The sequence below is a fragment of the Marmota flaviventris genome, chromosome 12 (genome assembly GCF_047511675.1).
Source record: "Marmota flaviventris isolate mMarFla1 chromosome 12, mMarFla1.hap1, whole genome shotgun sequence".
Lineage (NCBI taxonomy): Eukaryota > Metazoa > Chordata > Mammalia > Rodentia > Sciuridae > Marmota > Marmota flaviventris.
Window position 1 is genome coordinate 68,237,600 of NC_092509.1, and position 18,253 is coordinate 68,255,852.

Here is an 18,253-nt window from a genome sequence, read left to right on the forward strand (position 1 = left end):
CTAGTAAGTGGGTGTTTTATTCTGGCAATAAAAACCACTCATAACTGTGCCATTGCTGTTCAAGCATTTATTAGTAAAATTCTGCCCCAAATGAAAAACAAGAGAATCTGGATACAAATGAAAAAAATCCAAAAGTTAGTTCCCTGCGGAATAGAGACACTGCCAAATGGCACACAAAAAGACACCGAAGAGTGAAAAAGCAAACTTGGAAAACAGGATTGTGTGAGGTATCAGCGAGCCCCAGAGTAGTCTCATGGTATTTGTGTGCAGTTAGCGGAAAATGAATGCCCTTGCTAATCTTCTAGAGCACTCTATCAGGGAGTCAATGCACCAGCACTAGCTGTAGGAATGGAAAAGAAATTCAGGTCCCCCCCACCCCAGCTCAGTACTTAAGCTGACATAGTTTCCCACCATGGGGTTTTCAGGGGGCACCTGCATCACCAGCAGACATAGGGATTAATAGAAGATGGACCATGGAGAGGACAGTACTCAGGAAAAACATTTGTTGGAAATGAAATGTACGTTCTGAATCTCAATACATCCAAAGGGGTTGTTATCATCTTATGTCTTCTGCTGAGGGGCAGTAGTAAAATAGTTTGGAAAAGCTGAAGTTTGTCTCCTCTCATATTGATGAGCAAGTATATGTACCTAGGTCAACTGAGATAGAGCATGGTGGTTTCTACCTGCTAAGTTCAGTTGGTACAAGGAAGTTACTTATCAGTCCTCCCAAATTAGTGATGTGGTATCATTAGGAAGTCTCATTATATGTGAAAAGTTACCATTATTTCCTGAAAAGAAAAACCAGTTTAGGGACATTTACTTCAGATAGAATTTCAGAGTTTAAATGTAGGGAAGCAGTAATTAATTACACATTATATCTGCATAGCATTTTATAGTTTTCAAGTTTAGCTTTTAATATGCAATCATTCATTTAATAATTAAACAATTATTTGCCTTGACTAGAAAAGATATGAGGATAAGGTCTATGTCTTATTTGGCTTCGAACTGTTTTTGCCTAATATTTAGCAGAGTGCATAGTAGATATGTGATTAGCATTTGTTGAATAATTGAAAATATTTATTCTTTCCAAAATGGGTTTAAGTGACTCTTTAATAATTCACTTGGTTTCTACGATTTCTAGTTTCTCTCATTGAAAATAAGATGTTTGGACTAGATTTGCACACACTGGCCAGATAGCAAAACAACTCTGGAGCTTTTTAAGTGAACATGCGCCCAGTTTCCCTCCCTATCTGTACAATCATATTCTCCAGTTGTGGGTCCAACATAACCAAGTTTGAGAAACAGTGCAGTGAATGAATTCTGGAGCCCTTTCTGCTTTTAAGATTCTCTGAAATTGAAAGGTCCTATAATGCTTTTTTTAAAATTTAATTGATTTTATTTTTCTAAGTACATGACAGTGAAATGCATTACAATTCTTATTACACATATAAAGCAAAATTTTTCATATCTTTTTATATAACCTATAATGCTTTTATGTGCTCATTTATTATTAATTCCTTGCAGGCAGTTAAGTGAAGAGAAATAGTTTTTTACGTTTCTGTCTATTAGAAACAAAGATAAGGCATCTTTGAAATTATCATATAAAAATAAAAAGTAAAGAAGAAACACCATCTTTGCAATGGGGTTCTCGTACACTTTTCAGAAGAAAGCTATGACTGTCACTGCAATCTCATGTACTGATGTGGTGTGTTGGCAATGTTTCATCTCATTATCTTGTGGTTTTTTCCACAGTGACATCCTCCACATTGTATGTGTGTGTGTGTTTCTGAGACTCAAACCTTCAGATCAGAAAAGAGAGGATCACTCTTGATAGTCTGGTCCTTATAGGATTTTGCATTGTGGGTCAACTAGCTAATTGTAATTTATAAAGCTCTGGTTTTCAATCTTACCACTATAAAGTTGATCCAGATACTTTCTTTCTATGGTCATTCGGTAGATGGGTGACGTCTGTCTTTAAATAAGCAAATTTGGAGTCACGTTAAATTGTTTTCACCCCAGGGACAGGGCTCAGTCTTCTGCACGGTTCTGAGAGTTCAATGCAAGATTCAAAAAACGACATGGTAAAGCCACATGGAATAGAAACAACATAATGAAGATTTTTTAAAGTCTGAAATTGAAACTGCTGTTTCTCTGATAGTTTTTCTTTCATTTTTGAAGGAATATGGTGTGACTGCTTTGAATTTAAGACCACATTAAATAAACAATAAAGACTAGAAAGGAGCCACAGCAAGGAAGACAGGAAATTTGGATTCTATATACCTGATAACAAAGTCAGGTAAGAGTGTTTTGGGGGAAAAGTTAAAGTTTTGGAGGGCAATCCCAGAAGCATTTAATTGGAATTTGTCTTAGACAGTTGTGTGTGTGTGTGTGTGTGTGTGTGTTGTGTATAAGAGTTTTTGATTGTATTTGGGACAGAGGTAAGCTGAGGAGAGGTGGGGGGCCGGGAATAAGTCTTTTCTAGTTCCCAGATAGCTTCAAAAGAGGAGGAACGGGCTACAAAATCATTTTAGCTAAATTGACCCAAGAAAATTTCTTAGGCAGCACTATAGCAATTGAACTAAGCTCTTGCCTCTTTACTCCTTGGAGCTGTGGCTTTAACTGAGAAGCCATCTCGAAGTCATGGATTGTGACTTTGGAGCATTTCTGAAATTGGGAGAGGCAATCACAATGGACAAGAGAAATGACGCTTCTTGTAGTTCACTCAGAACAGTTTTGGAGAAGAAACTCAGGATCATGAAACAATTTTGGGGTGTGTGTGTGTGCTTGCGTGTGTGTGTGTGTGTGTGTGTGTGTGTTAACAGAGACCAAAGTCAGGGCCTCACGAATGCTATGCAGGTGCTTTACCACTGAGCTACCTCTCCAGTCCATGAAACAACTTTTGAGTTGTAATTAATACACACTCGATCCTAATAGTATAAAAACCTCTATATCTGTATGTACAAAGATATGGAGAAGATTTAGACTAGTATAAAAATTTTCAGATTTCTCTTTTTTTGTGAAGAAGTAAAAAAATTAAATGCCTTATGAACAACATATAGGAGAATTAATTCATTCAACAACTATTGATTGAGAAGCTATGTTCTCTAGGCACCCTCTTAGGCTCTGGGGAGAGAGCTGTGGAAAGGCTTTCTTGTTCCCATTTATCTGTCTGAATGGTAACATCAGGTTTTTTTCTTGTTTTGTTTTTTTTTCCCTCACAGTGAGCCCTGAGACTTGACCAAAAGAGCCTTGAAGAACGGAGGTCTGAAGAAATGCAGCCTGACTGATATATCTACACCCCACTTCCCCACTTCCTCCTCAATTCCTTGAAGTGAATAAAAGTTGGGTCTAAATGAATTTAAGGAATGACAACAAATTGATTTTATAGATACCTTTTTTTTTTTTTCCAGGCAATCTCAGAATATCTCATCATTGCAAATTGGCATGTTTATCTCAAGAAAATAGAAAAGTCAAGATACTCTCATTTCAACATCTCTTTGAATTATTAACATAGTTGCAGGCTTGGGCATTAATACTCCTGTACAGAGTGTATTTCTATTGGAAATGTATTTCTAATCCCACGGCAATATCATATGAAGCCTAAGCAGAAGGGGTTCTGAATAGTTTATCATATGTATGTGTCTATCTATCTGTCTATCTATCTATCATCCATCCATCTATCATTTTTGATCTGTCTTCACCAACAAAACACACACACACACACACACACACACACACACACTCACTCACTCTCTCTCTCTTTCCTTAAAATTGACTTAATGTCAATGGTTTTGGTAGTGATAGTAAAGATTTTGTTTTCTAGAATTGTTTTATAGACCTGGAGAGACTAAAATGTGGCAAACATTAAGACATCTTATTGTCATGGAAGAAGACATGTCTTAGAAGAAGGGTCCAAGGAGTTCTGAAGAAGAAGGGGAAACTTGACTCAGGACCTGCTGGGTTCTTGGCATACCCAATGAAAAAGAATTTTTAGCACATACAAGCCAAAGGCATAGCCATAGGTTTATTTAGGAAAGTAGATACAAATTCAAGGGAGCATGGGGGCAATCTCAAGAGAGAGATCTGTGAGGTAAAGCAAGGACTATACATTTAAGGAAGAATGCAGGCTATCTCCAAGGGACAGACAGCAACCCTTTGGTGTGGGTTATTAATATTTATAGACATTGAGTGCTAAGTGCTGGAGTAGAGGTCGAGCCAGGATGGAGCTACACAATTTTCCACCTGTTTTCCCTGCACTTGTGCATTGCCCTCATTTCACAAGGGCATGTTGCTCAGGAGTTGATTGTTCCTAGGCACTTTTTGCATCTCATTGTTGCCTGAATATTTCCTTTGAGACTCAGTATAGTGCTCTCTTAATCCCAAATCCCCATCTCATTATGATATTTAAAAAAATGTACAAGGGCCATGCACGCCTGTAATCCCAGTGGCTTGGGAGGTTGAGACAGGAGGATCGTGAGTTCAAAGGCAGCCTCAGCAAAAGCAAGGTGCTAAACCACTCAGTGAGACTCTGTCTCTAAATAAAATACAAAATAGGGCTGGGGATGTGGCTCAGTGACCGAGTGCTCCTGAGTTCAATCCCTGGTACTCCCCATAAAAAGTGTACAAGGCTATATTTGCAATATATTGCCAAGTGTTTAGACCATCTATATCAAAATTGCCTAGGAGGATTGATTTAAGTGCGAATCCCTGGAGCTACTGCAGACCTGAGGAATCAAGAGCTGTGAAGATGGGGAGGTGAGAGGGCAGGAATTCTGAGCAATCTCCAACTTCAGCAAGCAGCCTGGAAAGTTCTGATGCACACTATGTGTTGTGACCTAGTTCTCTAGTGCTGCAGTGAGAAGACTCTGATGCCTCTATTTCCAATTAAAAGATAGAACTAAGCATAAATTACCAGCAAATAGCATTGCAGTTTTTCTTTTTAAACTTTATTTATTTATTTTTATGTGGGTATTGAGGATCAAACCCAGGGCCTTGCACGTGAAAGGAAAGTGACCACAACACCCAGAGCAACCAAAAGATCTTTATTGCAGCAGTGCAACAAAGAGAAAGGAAAGAAGGAAAGAGAGAGAGAGAAAAGAGAAGAGATGAACAGGGAGAGAGCAAGAGCAAGAGAGAGAGAGAGCGTGCATAAGAAAAATAAAGAGCAAGAGAGAAAGAGCAAGAGAAAGAGGGAGCAAGAGAGAGAGGGAGCAAGAGAGAAAGAGCAAGAGAGAGGGGGCCTGGCAGGAGGGAGTTTTTATAGCCCAAATCTAATGGGGCCTCTGGGTCTGCAAGCTGCCTTGTTGGCCCAAGGCGGGGTTAAGTGTTCAGCCTTAAGCAGGGTTGAATGTTCAGACTTGAGGCAAACAGGTGATAAAGGACCAGATAGAGCGGGGTTTGAGTGCGTGGGCTATCTTGCAGCCAACATCTGTTCAGCCTGCCCTGCAGACAACACAGTTCAGCCTGCTCTGCACCCAACAAAAGGGATCCTGCACATCTGAATAAGAACTTAGGCTATATTATCCTTAGAAAGTCTGCATCCTGACAGTTTGACCCATACCGTGGAGTTGTGTATGGAGGTACACTGCCTGATGGTTGGCCACGTACACAATTTCCAACCAACTGGGCTTTTCATATCTGTGGCTTCACTTTTTAAGTAGTAGATCAGTCTCCAGACATTTTATTACCTAATTTTAATTCCAGTTTTCAGTTAAAATTATTTAAAAGTCTGTAAAGCTGAGTGTCACATTTCTAAAATAACATCTGTAAGGATGTGTTGTTATAATTACTCCAAATAATTCTCATTTTGAGTATGTCAATGAATGTATTTGGACATTATGTAAAGTCTTCAAGCTCATGTTAGTGGCTTAGCCATCTATTTGTTCACTCCCCAGATGCTGCAGATCAGAATCCCGGGCAGGATTCCCTCCCAGGTTCCCTAACATGCCTTTCCTTTTCTCCTCTCTAGTGTCTCTTGTTTCTTTTGTTCCAAAGAATTGCAAATCTGATTTCCAAATCTTTTCCACATTTTTGTATGCTTTCTCACTGTCTCCTAATTTTTAGGCTTATTCCAATTCCTAATGGAGGAGACTTAGAGATATTTCTCAAAACCATTAAGAAGCAGCCAGGGGGGCTGCCTTTTCCTGCATGATCTCCCTCCTCATCCCCTCCCTGCATAGAGAGACACAAAGGAGTGAGGAAGACTCCAAGGTCACTCTACCCAGGGAGTTCCTGGATTATTGTACTTGGTTGATGATAATGCTGATGGATGAAGATGGTATATGCTTTTCACTCCTTCGTTCCTGGCTAATGCTGTAAGAACTCCCCTTTAAATATCACAGAATAGGTTCAGCTCTTTAGCACTGGTACTCTGCTCTCCAGAATGACAGCAATAAGTCAGCAATGGTTATCCTTACAATGTTCAGAACACTATTTTATTAGATATGGGAGAGAGGAAGCAATAAATGCAAGACAATATAATCCTTGCTATTTTTAAGCTTCTACAATTAGTAAGCAAGTATATACATATGACTATATACTATGCATATACAAATATATATACAAAATATATATTTGTATATGCATAGTATATATATATATATATATATATATATATATATATACATACATATATATATATATACATACACACACAAATATATATACTTTTGTACATATGTATTCTAACATATTACTTACTTGTTCATTTTTGGACAGCTTGATTGAAAACTAGAATAGTAATTCACTGAAGAACATTTACGAATGAATGAGTGTAAATGTAATCTCTAACAATGATGTGAAGGAGGAAAAAAGGAATGATTAACACCCAGATAATTGAGAGATTAACTGAAGTGAATAAATTATTTTTTTAAATATTTTATGATACTACAAAAAATGTAGTATCATAAAACAGAAAGTACTCAATAAATATTTGGTAACTAACTTCAAAGTTTGTTTTTGTTTTCCTCATTAAAATGTGTGAATAAACAAGGCTAAAAATGTATTGCTGTCCATGTAGGAAAACTGTGATCACTAAGAGTTAATCTGCTTCAAATGTTTTCATGAGTTACCAACTACTTTTTAAGGATTCAAGGGATTGTTGACATTAACCAGGATTTCCAGGAAATCAATATTTGATTTAAATTGAGAGATGTAAGATTTTATGAACCCAACGATTTAAGAGGCATTAAAATAAATGTTGACTAATCCCTAAGGGAAATCAGTCTAGGATTAGATTCTGTTCTTATGATAAATCAGAAATGCTCAAGAAAATGGATCAAATACCATGCACATATTTAAATCTACATTTTACCTGGAAATTTAAAGAACAATATGCTTATGCTGATGTTTTATACTTGTAGCTGATGTTTGCAAAATGTACTGGGTTTTATTTAAATATGTATCAAAGTACAATACAATGAACACGTTGGATATTCTATTGCTTTTTCAGGAAAACACTGGTGATTACATCTGAAAATATACCCTCATAGAAAGACATAGCTACAGGAATCTTTGTGTGTGTGTGTGTGTGTGTGTGTTGCTGGGGATTGAACCCAGGGCCTTGTGCATGCAAGGCAAGCCTTCTATCAACTGAGCTATATTCTCAGCCCTGCTATAAGACTCTTTATGAACCGTGCACTGAGACCCCTTCCCTTCTCAAAGGGGGACACCATCTGCTCTAGGCCACACCCACAGTTCTCAGCAGAGGCAGGTGTGAGATGGAGGTCCACAGTTGATTTCTACAATCCCCAGTTTTGACAGATGGCTCCTCAAAAGGGAGAAGCAACCAGCTGAGCTGCCTCTTGAAAAATTTCCTGATTATTCTTAGTCACTTTGTTACTAAAAATGTGATAGAAGAGGAAGCATTAATTCCTTGCCAAAGAAAGAACCAACTGTTCACTGAAATCAGAGTGGAATTTAGAGGGGAAAGTGAGACCACATTGAGGAATCTGTTTATTTACTAGTTGACCCCCAAATCATGGTAATAAGAGCAAAATGTATTAAGTATTTACTATACACTAAGGATGGTATGCTAAGAGTCCTAAGTGGTATTTATTTCATTTACTTTTGAGAAGCATTAGCTCATTTAATCTTCCCAAGAACCCTATAATATTACTATTACTATAACGTTACAGGTTCAGAGGAGTAAATGTAACTTGCCTGTGGCCCATAAGCCAGGATTTGGAAGCAAGCAGTCTGACTTTGAATGCTTAACCACTCTCTTATGCTCTAAACTATGACCTATAAAGAAGAGAAATTTATTACTTGACTTCAAAAGAAAGTTGTAGGTAAAGGCGCAGCAATATGGACATCTCCCAGAGTCCAGGAAAATCTGACTTAAAACTACACCTAGGAACCAACCCATCATTTCTCTTTAATCTTGAAATGAAGAATTCCCACCCCATAAAATACAACAAAAGCCTTGGTTTTGGGGGAAAGGAAAAAAAAATCTTAATTGACAAGATTTTCCTTGTTTGATGGTAGATTTTACTGGACTGCTTGCTCTGAAGTTGGGGTGTCTTTTTTTTTGGTGTTTGGGATTGAACCCAAGGCCTTATGCATGGTAGGCAAGCATTCTACCAGTGAGTTACATCCCCAGCAAATTTGGGACATCTTTAATTTGTGTCAGACAGCATAATACAATGCTATGGCTGTCAGATTCTCTACTCTCAGGTCTACTTTACACATTCTTAAAAATTATTCAAGTCCCCAAAGAACTTTGGTTTATCTGGGTTGTTTCTGTGAATAAATAATATTTAATAATATTTCTGTTAAGAAAGAATACATTTTAAATGAATTTATTAGTATATTATAGTTTTACATAATAGTGAGGTTTATTTTGACATAATCATACATGCATTAATAATGCTTCTTTCAGTCCCTAGTGTCCCCCCTCCCTACTCCTATTCTTCCTCCTCTACTGATATTTTTTCTGAGAATGGATACATTTTTAAAATATAAGAATAAACAAGTCCAAATTCTATTAGTTGTCATCAAACATTGTGCAGCTTTTAAAAAATTTGAACATACATATATGAAGAAACTTTTTTAAAAAGCAATCTTTATATTATGAGAATAACTTTGGACTTGGATAGGCTTTGAACTCACGATCCTCCTGCCTCAGCTTCCTGAGCCACTGGGATTACCCATTATCATGGGATAATGAAAAACCACTGCCATACTGGTTTAAATTCTGGCTCTGTCACTCACTAATTAACCAAATTGCTGAATCTCACAAAGATTCAATTTCCTCATTTCAAAATGTGCATAGTGATGTCTCTCTTAGAGATTTCATGGCAGTATTTATTGAAATAATACATATAAATAGCATAGCATAATTCCAGATAAGCACCCAACCACTGGTTGCTGTTCTTCACATGCAGTTGTGTGTCCAGTTGAGCTGTCCTTGTCCACTAGCATCATGAGGTGGAGACAGGGATCACCTGCACCAGAGGGTGCTGTGTCCTCAGTCCAGTGGAATCCTACCTGGCCTGTTCTTATCTTTCTACAATTTATCCCCATTTCTAAGTAAAGTCATATTTTTTTTAAAATGACAGTTTTTAAAATGAATATGACTGATGGAGGAAGAAGATAAATATTTAATAACTTGATAATTTCTGAGTATTTTATGGATTCAAGAGAAACATCGACTTTTTATTTGCATTTTAAGTTTTGATTTTGAAATAATTAAATCTGTTTTTACAGAATTAGCTACTCTATAAAAACAATATTTGTCCAGAGGAAAAATACAGTGCAGGAGCTGCCACATGAACATGAAAGGAATTATTATCTCTGATAGCCAAAACAAATTATCAGATATAAGCAGATGAACCTCTTATTGAAGGACCTCTTTTGTATACTAACACTGCAATGAAATATAACTGAGAATTTTCCAGGACCCAATTTGATCCAGTAGTTTATGAATAGCAATTATTTAGGGATAGACTATATTTTGTAGGAAAATTCTGAGTAGGGCGGGATGGCACATACCTGTAATCACAGCAGCTCAGGAGGCTAAGACAGGAAGATCATGAGTTCAAGGTCAGCCTCAGCAACTTAGTGAGACCCTAAGTAAACTCAGAGAGACTCAATCTCTAAATATAAAAAAAAGGGCCGGGGGTATGGCTCAGAGCTTTAGAGCCCCTGAGTTCAATCCCCAGTGCCCCAAACCAAAAAACAAAAAACAACTCTAAAAATACAATGAGAAAGAATATACAGTAGAAATTTTATTTTAGCTCTTTGCATAATCAGGGTGTAACGAGATGCTGTTTGAAATCAAAATCCCTATGCATTTGTTTTTCATATTGCAGTTAGTAGTGTCCACTTTACTAATTTTAGTCATCAAAGAGCTGAGTCTCAAACATGTCAGGATTGAAATGTCATCAGAAATTTGTAACTGAAGTAGAGGGAAGAGACCAAGGTCACAGAAATATCTAATAGTTCATTTTTGAGAAAGTAAAATATGATAAGGCAAAAAATATCTGAGATTTGTTCTCCAAAGCAATGTCTGTGTTGTGTCAATCAAACTTGCAGCTCCTATGGAATTTGCTCCACTGTGCCTGAGAGTTAGCCTCAGACCCCTGTGGCTCTGCAAGACTCAGGAGCACCTGCTAGATGAGCCTGGAGAGGGCTTCCCCTGGGCAGAGGGCTTTGGTATAGAATGGATCTGCTTGATCTACTGCTTTAAACGGCCATATTTCAAGTCATATAGAAGAACCTTGAGTACATTATGCTAAATGAAATAAGCCAGTCACAGATGGATAAATACCGCAGGACTCCATGTTCTGAATATCTAAAAGAGTCAAATTCATAGAATCAAAGAGAGGAATGGTGATTGCTAGGGGTTGAGAGGATAAAAGGAGAATTATTCATTAATGGCTTTAAACTTCATTTAAATAAGATGAGCAAGTGCTGGAGCTCTGCTGTACAGCATGGAACAAAAACATTTTGTACACTGAAAATTTGTTGAGAAGCTAGATTTCATGTGAAGTGATCATACTGCAATGAAATAAAAATTTGGGAGGGGGTGGTTATCAGGCATTGAACTCAGGGGCACTCAACCATTGAGTCATATCCCCAGCCCTTTTTTGCATTTTATTTAGAGACAGGGTCTCACTGAGTTACTTAGCACCTTGCTTTTGTTGAGGCTGGCTTTGAACTCATGATCCTCCTGCCTCAGCTTCCTGAGCCACTGGGATTACACGCATGTGCCCCCATGCCTGGCTAAAATAAAATGTTTTTAAAACCTAAATGGCTGATCATTCCAGATCAATGTGCTGTTGCTTGAAAACAAAAGCAAACCTGCCTAGTCAGATCCAGGAACACAGTCACAGGTCTTCTTTTAGATGTGAGTGGACTCAGGAAACTGCCTGGCTTCTTGGCTCCATGTTCTTCGGGTTCAGTATTGTTTTGAAGAGCAGACTAAGAAAATGCTCAACTATTTGTGAATTATTGAAGTATGTTCTGCCCTAGAGATTTGACTGGACATCTTATGAACCTTTAAAGTAAATGGCAATCTTTATCTTACTTGTTTTTAGAGAAATATGCAAAAGTAGGAAAAAAAGACAGATAATTGGTCAACAATGAAGAAAAGTCAGTAATGAGCCATTTCAGGCGAGGAGTCAAAGGTCAGCCTTGCCAGGTATCCAGATGTTTCCTCTTGCCTCGCTTCATCTCTTCAATTTTATCTCTGTTGCACTCTTGCCAGTATCTTCTACCTAAATGCTCTTCCCTCCACTACCAACCAATACTCCCCGTTATGCCTTTAAATGAGTCAGAGGTCAAGGGTGGAGGAGAAAGCCTGTTGACAAAAGTGATCACTACACTCCAAGTAATATCTACTTATCCGTAAGTGTAAAAACACATCCTTATCTGTTTTCAACTCACTGAATGATATTTCCATGCCATCTCCAGAAGGTGTTAGTGTGCCCAAGCCAGTAGCCTGTCTGAAGCCATGGAGTAAAAAAAAAAGAAAAAAAAAAAGGATTTTTCCCCCAGAGGACAGAAGACTATTTATGTTGGAAACAAGCAGATATTTTCCAGGCTCTGGTATTGTCATTTCAGCCAGCGACGAGCGGAAGTTAGCTTCTTCTGATGTGCAAAGGAGGGCAGTGTTCTCACAGTCTTGATGTCATTCTCTGATTGTTATTTTTATTATATTTCTAAATAATAGGGTTTTGGCATAAAGATTTATCTCAGGATTTCAGCACAGTCGTGTTCCGAGAGCAAGGGTCACAATGATGACAGATTCATACTGCCTGTGATTCTGACTAATTTGCTTTGAGTGAAATGAACACTTGGAAAAAACAAAACACTATTCCCAAGATTTTACATCCTACCTCAAAATATAGCAGGAAATATAGGGAAACGAAAACAATTTATTTTTCATTATGGAATGAAGAGATGGACTTTCTCATTTTAATAATTACAAAAAGATAAATCCAGTTGTGTTTTTTTTTTCCTTACAGAAAAATGACAAGGCCTTATCGCACTTTTTTCCCTCCCTTTTTGCCAATGTAAATTTAGCGGGGAAAAGTGAATGTTTTCGTGGCTTTCTCCTTCATCCTACAGGGATACATGCATTAATGTTTTCCCTCTCCACATCAGGGAACCAGAGGGGTCTGTATTTGTCTGCTAGGGCAGGCATAACAGAATATGACAGACTGGGTGGCTTAAACAGCATTTATTTTCTCACAATTCTGCAGCCTGAGGGTCTAAAACCAAGGCTCCATCAGGACTTGTCTCTGGAGATGTCCCTCCTTCCTGGCTCGTAGATGGTGTCTTTTGTGACCTTGTATGTCTTTCTTCTGTGCCCACATGCTACTAGTACCTCTTCTCTTCTCATGAGGACACTCATCCTGTTGAATCAGAGGCCTCACCCTTGGCACCTCATTTAACCTGAGTTACCTCCTTCAAGGTCCTGTCTCCTGGTACAGTCTGTAGAATTGGGGGTACATGGTTTAGACCATACCAAGGTCTTTGATGGGGACCCATTTTTGGCAAAAGGGAAAAGATGTGTGTTGGATTCTGACGTTGGTTGGGGGGATAGGGGAAGAAAAACATTACTTATGTGTGACTGAGATCAGGTAGTTATTTGAAATTTATATATATATATATATATATATATATATATATATATATATATATACACATATATACATAAATTTTATATTTTATGGAAAGTAGAGGAATTAAAGAACTGCTGTTTCCCTTCTTTCAAGAGAAGTAACATGATACTCCAATGTCATCATACAGTGACAGGAGGACTCTGGGGCCAGGCAGCAAAGCAAAGTTCTTGCAAACCAAGACCACAAGAAGAACAGCTCTGCCTGTTGTTTGATGCATGAGAACTTGGACTGAATCAAATAATCTCCTTTAACTTGGGGAGTTTGTTGTACATGGTGATCAATCAATCTGTTTTCAGGCATGAGACATTAACTTGATCATTCTTTTTAGGCAGTATTAATCCCTTCTGGTTTCCTGCATAAAATTTGAGTTATGTCCAAGTTTTCTTATAAATAACAGTATGTTGTTTTGTAATTTGTCATCAATTTGCTGGAGTGGAATAGAGAAGGTATTTCTTATTTTAAACACTGTGGGCATACACTATCTTTAGCACTGTAAAAGTTAATTATTTTGAACCCTTATAATACTCTCCTGAGGCAGGGTATTATACCAATTTGAAAACTAACTCACTGAGAAGTTTATACTTTGCTCAAGTTTCCTCATCTGGAAAAGTCTGGGTGATTACTTAGTCCCACCCAGGGCTGTGATTCTTAGTGGAAGGTTTTTTCCCCCCCCCCCCCCCAAGTAGCTTCTGTAGTCCTTCATCTCCAGAGGTGTTCTGGAACACATCTGGACATTTCTAATAAAGAGCCCAGAACTGAGCTTTGCTGAAAGATCACACAAATAAGGTCACCTGGGAAAACCAGAGTTAGAACAGAGAAGAAAAGCCGCCACCACCCCTGGATGACTCCTTGTTCCAGGCCCTTCACTCCCACGTGCCAATGAGCTCACAATGTCCCCTGAGGATTACTCATGAGCCCAACTTTATAGACATGACAATTTCGACTTACAGTGAGTGGGTCAGTAATGTGCCTAATTTATAGAACCAATTAGTGTGGGAGCAGGGATGGAAACCCACATGTACCCAGCTGTAGAGATCATTAGTTATATCACATATTAATTATAGTTGGGTTGAGAGGCGGTGTGCAGAGTTCTGAGGACCAGAAGTTCTTGCTGTGTGGCATTTGGATTAAATTAAATAGGCTTTGAATGAGCTTCTGCAAGTAAATGGTTATTATCTTTTTCTAATTCCTTAGCCATAGACGTTCCTAAAATAGATGCCATTCAGGGAGCTTGCCCTCCACCTGCTCCTTCTGGGAGAACTATCTACATATAGCTTAAGGTGGAGCAACTTCATGGGCTCCTGTGTCATGGAGGTGAGAAAGTGGCCACCAGGTTGCTGCTAAGACCCCAGTTATCCCCAAGGCTGGCTGCCAACCTACACATTGTAACTTTCATGCTTCTTCTTTGGAAGGGTCCCTTTTTCCATTTAAACCAGTTTTCTTCTGCATCTGTGTGTTGACTAAAAAGACAGAAAAAGATGTGATTAAGACTTGGGTCACACACTTCACTTGGCTTGCCTAATGCCTACAAAGGAAGTTAATATGATTTTAAAGAAGTTCATTAGGTTTGTTCTTGGAAACTATCACCCATCTGTTATTTTCTTTTAAATAATATGATGTTTTGCATGAACAAATAAGACAAACTCTGCAGGCCTTCCAGTTACTTAAACTATAAAATGAACAGGGCCGAATAACACAAAATTAAAGGTTTTTTTAAAACAAGGGTCTGCAAATCAGAATTGTGTGGCCCTACATATCACTTTTTAAAGCAAGAATGCAGCAGCAACTAGCTCATGTAGACCATAAGCTCTTTAAGGGCAGGGACCACCTCTTTAATTTTTTTTTTTTTGCTTCCCCCTAATGCTCAGTGCTTAGCACTGGGCAGGTGTTGGGTAAGTGTTTGTTGGCTGTCAAGCCAAGTGTTAATATGCAGAAGCTTTATTTGTCTGCATGAATCTGTGCTGGGGGCCATGCCTGCCAAAGTAGGCCAGTGAATTAAAGATTCTATAATTAGAGCTACGGTGTTACAGCAGGCACTCTGTGTCCCTACTTGTCAGTGTGTCCCCACGATGGCGTAGTGACAGTTGCCAGTCTCTCTGGGGCCTGTTCTAGGTTGATGAGAACGTCACTTTCACTTTATTTTTATTCTTGGCAGAGGAAAAACTCATCATTCAATCCAATCACAAAGGGCTGTCATTTTCCAACTCAAGAAAGATTTCCCCCAGCCACCCCACCTAAATTTATGAGTAATGGGTTGGAGGCTTAAATTAGAAAAAAATTTAAAAAGTCTGTAAAGAAAAGCAAATGCAGCATGAGCAGGCTGAAAAGGGAAACACATGTACAGCATCCTCTCATTTGCTGAGAATTTATTATGCATCAGGAATTTTGCATATAATGTTATTAATCCCAATTTATCATCACAAAATCCCATGGTGAAACTGTTATCTCCCCATTCTACAGATGAGGGAATAAGTTCAAAGAGAGAAAATAGCTTGCTTAATGTCTTGAAAATGGTGTTAAGTAAAATTTATTGGGGCCCATTGATTTGGATTGAGCTCCTGTATTGGGCCCCTACAGAACAAACTGAAATGGAATCACTCATGTTAATGATCCATGCAGTCAAATTGAAACTGAGCTGTTTGACCTTTTAGAAAGTCAGGAGAGAGAGAGAGAGAGAGAGAGAGAGAGAGAGAGAGAGAGAGAGAGAGAGAGAGAGAGAGAGAAAGAGAAATAGCCAAATCCTGAACAAGGCCAGCTTTAGCTAGTACGATATGGGAAGTCTGCTTAACCCTTACAAGGAAAGGAACTTTGAAATGACCAATTGCTGTTCTTTCCTTGTTTCTGCTTTCTTCAACCTCTTCATGTCTGTAAGTACTCACTACTGTTGTTACAGAGTAGAGCTAGCTGCCCGATGAGCAAATAGTTACTTGCTGAAAAAACTGTTAAATGTACTTTGTACCAAGTTTTTCTTTCATCAATGGTGTCTGGCAAGAGACCTTCCTCCCTTCTTTGGAAGCCTGCTCTCGCTCTCCTCCTTTCCCTACCCTTGCTTTCTATGTGGCAAGGGAGGAGGCACTGGGGTATGTTTGCAGTCACTCTCCTTCTTTCTTGCTGTCTGTGGTTTTTGCTGAACAGACAAATCTGCCATTTTTCTGGAAAATACATATGGTTGTTCTGTTTGTGAGCACTTTCCTGTAGGTCTCTAGCAGCAGCTATATATATTTCATAATTTTTTCAAATACTTTTCTCTTCCAGTTCTATTTCTTTAGGGGAGAGAGAGAGAGAGAGAGAGAGAGAGAGAGAGAGAGAGAGAGAGGAAGATTGAGGAGAATAGCAATCACAGGAATCCATCATGTCACAACTGACTTAATTGTGTTTTATTTGATCCTCACAATGAATACTGGAGGCATAAGGAGAATTGTGGCTAATTGTCAATGATCCATGAGGAAGAGGAGCCCAGTGTTTTAAAGGACATGCACTCGGTCACTCAAATGGTGAGTAAAAATTTAAAGCCAGATTTGACTCTACATGTGAAAATACAGTGGAGTGTGAGTTACTTGTTCAGCTTCCAGAGCTTTCCAGGGCTTTGGGGCCAATGGCAGTTGACTTCATCCCACTTCCCCTTCATTCCCTACTCTAGACCTTGTTGTCAGGTCCTGAGCCAAGCAGTTGCAAGAGATGGCAGGTGGCTTGCAGCAATTAAGGACATAGACTCCATGGGAGTCCCAACAACTGGGAGAGGCCCCTATGATCAGGAAAAGACACACAACACACAAAAGGACACATCCAAATATCCAAGGACACATCCAAATCTGAAGATCAGATAGAGCAACCTGAGTCAAGCAGAGCAGCCTTGGACATATTTGTTGACTTGAAGAACAATGAGACCACTTAAGGAAAATCAAAGACAACTCAAAAAAAGACTTGCCAACAGAACACTGATTTGGAACCAGGGATGTACTTCAGTGGTAGAGAGCTTGCCTAGCATGTGTGAAGCCCTGGGTTCAACTCCAGCACAACCAAGAAGCAATAATTAAAACAAAACAAAACAAAACAAATGCCCGCCCCCTGTAATTTAAAAGAGTCAAGTTAATAATTTGGAAGATCAAGTTGGGGGATGGATATCTTACAGCAATAAAGAAAACAAAATCAACCAAATAAGGGGAAGAAAATAATAGGGAAAAGATAAGGAAAGTGTAGAATAAATCCTGGCTGGCTAACATGTGACTGTAAGTTTATATAATATGAAAAGGGCTGGATGCCATGGCTCACGCCTATAATTCCAGCAGCTCAGGAGGCTGAGGCAGGAGGATCACATGTTCAAAGCCAGCTTGGCAAGTCCCTAAGCAACTCAGTGAGACAGCATCTCTAAATAAGATATAAAAAAGGGCTGGGGATATGGCTCAGAGGTTAAGCCTCAGGGTTCAATCCTGGGTACAGACAAAAATAAAAGAAAAGAAGGATAAAATGGGAGAGATGGAGGAGAGGCAATAATAAAGAATAAGAGAACATTTCTCTGAATCAAGGCTACGAGAGAAAAAGGGAACAGCTCCTCTAGCTCCTGATCCAGAGCTGATCAGCAGTGAAGAAGATGTTATTAATTTGCACTTTTTTCTATGAATAGAACACTGTATGTGTATATGTAAGTTTATATTCTTAAACCGTCAACTAAGAAAGGCATTTATTGAATACATATTTGTATAATTCATATGTTTGTTGTGTATATACTTAAATATGTACATATGTTCCTAACCTCCAGGTATGTGTATCTCTTCATACCTCACACTAAGTTTTCAAAGGCAAAGTCTATATGTTCGTGTCCTTTGTATGTTTCTTTGGTGGATTATATGCTGAATCTACAAGAAAAGATTGGTGACTAATTTACTTTTATCTTTCTGTTCCATTTCTTTTTCTTTGCACTCTGGCCAGAACTGCTGGCCCTTGGTAAAGACTTGTTGAATACTGTTGCTTAAGGAGGGAAAGAAACAAGGAGAGATGAGTGCTGTGGGTATCTGAAGTCCTAACTACTTAAGAGATTGAGGCAGGAGGATCACTTGAGCCATGAGTTAAAGACTAGTCTGGGCAACAAAGCAAAAGAAACCAGGTGGTTAGCATTTTTTTCTTAA